Raw genomic sequence first — 6,000 nt, forward strand, 5'->3', positions numbered from 1 at the left:
TCTTTTGTGTAACTTGCTAATCATTTCCTCATAATATTTCACATACATTTCCGCAAACCACAATAAAACATTTGTGAAAACACAGCTTCAAAATAACCCAACTGGAAAAGTGCCATCAATTGATTTCATGTCAATGGATATTTGATGTGCACGTGGTTATTAAAATCAGATAATAAAGTTAACATTTCAAATAAAATAAAATCCTTAAACAAAACATATTACTTCGCCAAATAAAAACAACCTTCCGTCTAAACACAAACTTCCCATAAGTTCCCATAGCACTCAAGGTTGTCATTAGTGACTGAATCTTGCCGTTTGATTTCAAAATTAGCCTTCTCTGACCCACATTTTAATCTGCTTTAAACTGTCGTTATCATAATTTTGTTTCATTAAATCCATGTTTGGACAGTTAAAACTGCTCCCAGACCTAAGTCACTCATGCCAGTATTACGCTTCGTAATCACTGCATCCATGTCTTAATGCCCTTAAGACAAAAGAAAATATAAATTCTCCCTTTTTATTTTCAAACCTTTAAATTCACAATTTAACAAGAGTAACAGAAGCCTGTAAAACAAAACCGTATTCTTTAACTTCTCAAAAGTCTTATCAAAGCATACAGAGAATACTCCTTTGAATATAGGCCTATATTTACCAGCCATCCCAGCTATCAAGGGACGTCCTGGGGACATTCGGGGACGTTCCTATTTTGGTCCCCTATACTGTGACGTTATCCTTAGGACGTCCCAAGGACGTTATTACAGTTCCTATAAGGTAACAATTTAGTCAGTTATAGACATTTATTTTAACGTTCAGGGGACGTTCCAGGAATGTACCTGGTTGGCTATGATACGATTTTATGTTAAAAAAAGTTAGGGGACATTTGGGACGATCCAGGAACGTCCCAGGAACGTCCCTGGTTGGTTATGATATGACATTGTTTAAACCTTCAACGGGGGGGATTCCAGAACGTCATTCGTTGGTCATAACGTAACCATCTGAATTCTGAACGGATATTTTCGTTTGTGTGTCATTCTGTGATGTGACTTGCTCGAGCTATAGCCTACTGTCACTCTGGAAACTGTACAGTATTAAATCAATTGTTTATGTATGGTACCAATAACCTGCATTTGAGCGTAGTAATACATTATAATAGTCATAAACAATGTGGGTATGTACCATCACGAAACAAAACATCTGAGCTGGATCCCGCCTATCCAAGCACCAGCTGCGTCTCTAGAAATGTTCCATACTAGCCTATTACAGCACATCTCTCGCGTACGTCACCACTCGTGACGTGAACCCTGTTGTTGAGTGATGAAGTCGTTGAGAGACAGCAAAACTTTTTGATCCCACATCCTTCATTTATAGCTATAATACCATTTGATAATCAGTACATGTAAATGTATCTTCAACTTAAGTTTTAGTGTTGATAGTTTAGTTCTTTGTTATTATGTTTTTAATAGTGTTTTTTGTGTAGTTTAGAGTAATTTAGCGGCTCCTATGAAGGTGGGCCCCCTGAAGGACAGAATTTGAGGTAAATATGTTTTAATACAAACTCTACTATCTATGTATTTGTATGTTTATCCAATGTGAAATAGCCCTATTGAATATTAATGTATATTCATTTATAGCCAATTTGAGTTGGCACTGGTTTTGTAAGTCGGCTGAATTGAGACGTCGTACAGTACAGTATCGTCTTAATTTGTACAGTAGCTAACAATGTTATCGATAGCACTAGCTCGCTCTAAATCGGATGCCTACACACTAGTGGTGTCGTCTCTTTAAGGATACAAAAAATACAAAACAGCTGAAGCTACTTTTGGACAGGTTAAGGCAACAGCTATAGTCGGTTGAACGTGCTGTATCAAACCAACTGTCTAACTTTCTCTCTCAGAACAACCTGCTTGACCCCAACCAATGGGCTTCAAGACCGGCCACTCCAAAGAGACTGCCCTCCTTTCAGTCACCACTGCCCTCCAGTCTGCCAGAGCGGCTTCCAGGTCATCTGTCATTATTCTGCTGGATCTGCTGGATCCTGCTCTACAGACTTTCTGAGATGGGCATCACTAGCACTGCACTCCAGTGGATCTCATCCTACCTGTCGGGAAGATCTTACTAGGTTTCCTGGTTAGGCAAACTGTCAGACCCTTGCCAGCTCTCCACTGGTGTCCCACAGGGCTCCGTCCTAGGACCCCTCCTCTTCTCTCTGTACACCACCTCACTCGGACCAATCATCACCTCCCATGGCTTCTCCTACCACTGCTACGCTGACGACACGCAACTGTACCTGTCGTTCCCCCCGACCAATCCGGGGATCTCAGCTAGGATTGGGGCCTGCCTCGCAGACATCTCCGCCTGAATGACCGAGCAACACCTCCAGCTGAACCTCGCCAAAACAGAACTTCTCATCATCCCGGCCAAACCCTCCATCTTCCACGGCCTCTCAATAACTCTGGGATCTGCGATGGTGACCCCCTCATCCTCTGCCAGGAACCTTGGGGTTACCATGGATGATGAGCTCTCCCTCACGGCCCACATTGCTGCAGTCTCCCGGTCGTGTAGATTCACCCTCTACAACATCAGGAAGATCAGGAGATACCTGTCTGAGCACTCCACCCAGCTGCTGGTCCAAGCACTTGTCCTCTCCAAGTTGGACTACTGCAACTCGCTGCGCGCCGGTCTCCCAGCATGCGCAACCCGCCCTCTTCAGAGGATTCAGAACGCAGCGGCACGCCTGGTTTACAACCTACCCAGACGCTCCCACGTTACTCCTCTCCTCATCTCCCTCCACTGGCTACCCATCACGGCCCGCATCAGATTCAAGACCCTGGTACTGACCTTCCGAGCAGTGAACGGGACTGCACCCAACTACATGAAGTCTCTCCTGCAGCCTTACACCCCCACCCGCCACCTACGGTCTTCTTCAGACAACCGCTTGGTGGTCCCACCGCTCAAGACCGCCCGGTCCCATTCTTTAATACAAGCTCCACTCCTGCCTGGACCCCCAGTGGTGTAATCAACTCCCCACATCCATCAGAGACACAGACTGTCTCTCCACCTCTCTCTACATGCTCTTATGGTTTGTCCCTTTGGCAGTTATTTTTTGGTTGTTCACAATGTGTGCTTCTTGTTTTGGCTACCCGCAATGCTTTGGGGCTATCTTGTTGTTTATTATCAGTGACCTATTCACTTTGTAAAGCTCTCTCTTGGAAGTCGCTTTGGATAAAAGCGTCTGCTAAATGAATAAATGTAAATGTAGACAAGTAGCGTTAGCTGTACTGTAGAGTAGCAAGCTACTTTTGGACAGTTACAGTGCGTTCACACTGCAGCAACGTGATGCAATGTTTTCCATTCATTTTCAATGGAGCCAGGCGCATTGCTTGCGTGGTGCATTGTGGGTAGCGACGAGACAGAGTTGAGATGTTCTCAACTTTATGCAACTTTTGTTTCGCATGTCCAAAAAAAAAAAAAAAAAGGCCTCTGACTGGTTTTGAACCTATAACCCTCTGTTTATCAGCACAATATCTCAGCCAATTGAGCCATTGCCAGATCTGTACCCTTATCATGTCCAGTCATCGATTGGATAATGAAATAAGATGTTTCTCCAATGGAAAGCATTGTCAGATTTGGTCCAAGCTCAAACTGCTGTAATTCAGTCATATTTTTACATATCAAGGTGAAACTTTGCAGGGTACTTCAGAGGCATGTTAAAGCCTATTAGGTTTGAACCATCCTTCAAAAACACATTTGATTTAGTGACACAAACATATTGAGTTAATGTGGAAATTTACATAATACACCCCTTTCAGCCATTTTGTACTTGATTCAATTGCCTTAAGTACAATTTTTCAATACGTCAATGATACATATACGTACCAAATTCCAAGTCAATTAGACCTTTGGTTCAAGAGAAGAGGCATTTGAATGTTTTCCCAAATTATCACTGTACAGGAAAATCCTACATGGCGAACCTTATGGGTCCTTTTTTGTTTCTCATGAAAAATGAGGCATGCACATCAAGTGCCAGAAGAATTGGAACTATTGTTACACAGTAGTTCCACTTCATCACTTATGTTGACATTTGTAGTTTCATGGAAATCACATTTTGGAATAATGTTTAATCTGTCTATAGAGATATGTGCTTTTGCTGTTCCACTCCATTTGGTAGTGATATTGACTGTGCTATCAATACACTCACTCCATTCATCTACTGTTAGATCAATACTTTTTGTAGTTGAAAGTGTTTCATCACTACTAACAATGTTTCCAAGATTTGTTAAGAAGCTCTAAGCACTAAGAGCTTCTGAGAAGCGCTCGCTGTGAAAGAAGGACGTGTTTCCCAGAGTCGTTCTTAGCTTAAGAAGATCTTTCACTAAGAAGGAAATGTAAGATCAGCCTGACCCACTCTCAACAGCCTTCTTAGCGACCAAACACTCACTGCAGCCGCGTCAGGGAAAGTTATATCTGACACTCAAAGGAATATTAAAACCATGCGTGATGATAAATGTGCGCCCACGGCTGCAGAACAAGAAAAATTACACCATGGCTGCAATACAGCATATTCTCACTGCTAATCAACAGCGTTACCATGTGCGAAGCCAGATAGTTTATATAAATGCCTATGTGCGTCAGCACTTCTCCCCACTGAATGTGCTGTCGGACAGGGCTGTCCAGTCCAAGTACCGGCTACCCCGTATGGAGATCCAACGCCTCGTCACGCTAGTGTCACCACACATCCGGAGGGCAACACGCTGCAATTTTGCCCTCAGCATCCATCGTTCGTCGGGGGGGCTGCGCTTGTCACCTGTAAAATGTTGCCGCGTGATTGTTGTCACAGCCATGCTGCACAACAAAGCAGTGCGCGTTGGAGCAGATGAGCGGCCTCCTGAGGATGAAGATGGGGAATCATCGGAAGATGAAGTCCCCAACCCCCCCCCCCCGCGAATCCCGAGCAGCACTCCACCAAGCTGGTGTCCAGACCAGAGAGGAGCTTGTCAATCTCTTTTGATGTCTATCAGCCCCTACACTGTCACCACCAGTCACCAAGCACGGATATCAACACCACCCTACTCCCAACAATAAACCCACTACCACTACCATCAACCTCCACAACCCATATCAACTATCATGTATAGGGCTCAAGGCCGTAGCCATGGAGTCAACATTGGGGGGTACAAATTACATTTTTTATGATAATTTCGGACATCTTGCGTGGTTGCCTGTCGTAGCGTAGCAATTTATATTTTTATATCAATATATTGGGAGGGACATTTTGACCAGATTTGAATATTGGGGCTGATGTGTCCCCGCGATATGTATTATGATTAAGGCCTCACACAGTGTTGTGTGTGATTCATGCGTTGATAAAGTGGTGGGTGATCGATTTTCCTGGCATCGATTGATTTAGTTTCAACACCACGGCGGTGGACAGCTCCCACTAAGAGCTTCTTAAGAGTCTTCTTTGGCGAGATCTTAAGAAGGTAGTTAAGAACTCGTCTGGGAAACACCCCTATCTTAGCGCTCCTTCTTAGCCGAACCCTTCTTAAGAGCCTTCTTAAGAGCCTTCTTAAGAGCCTCTTAAGAGCCTTCTTAAGAGCCTTCTTAAGAGCCTTCTTAAGAGCCTTCTTAAGTCCTTAAGAACGATAGAATCTAGGAAACCCGGCCAATGATATTGTTTCCATACAAGACACTCTCATTTTGCGCTGCATGATCATATGTTTTTTTTTTTTTAGCTTTTGGCAAGGTTTGTTTTGTCATCAACAATAAATACCTCTTTCTCTACTTGTGGCTTGATGGCATTTGAATTGCATTGCTTATCAGTAGACCTGGCCCTTTTTGTCACTTTTGGTTTGATGGCTTTTGTATTGCGTTGGTTACAAGTAGACCTGGAAAATTGTATTAGTGATGTTGCAGACCTTGTGTGCAAGTTGTTGTGGTCTTCACAGCCATGCATTATAGCACTGAGTCCTGTTACCTCAAATGGTTCCCCAAAGGCATTCA

This window comes from Hypomesus nipponensis, chromosome 21 (assembly GCF_054491055.1).
Source record: "Hypomesus nipponensis isolate SF chromosome 21, ASM5449105v1, whole genome shotgun sequence".
In the NCBI taxonomy this organism is placed as follows: domain Eukaryota; kingdom Metazoa; phylum Chordata; class Actinopteri; order Osmeriformes; family Osmeridae; genus Hypomesus; species Hypomesus nipponensis.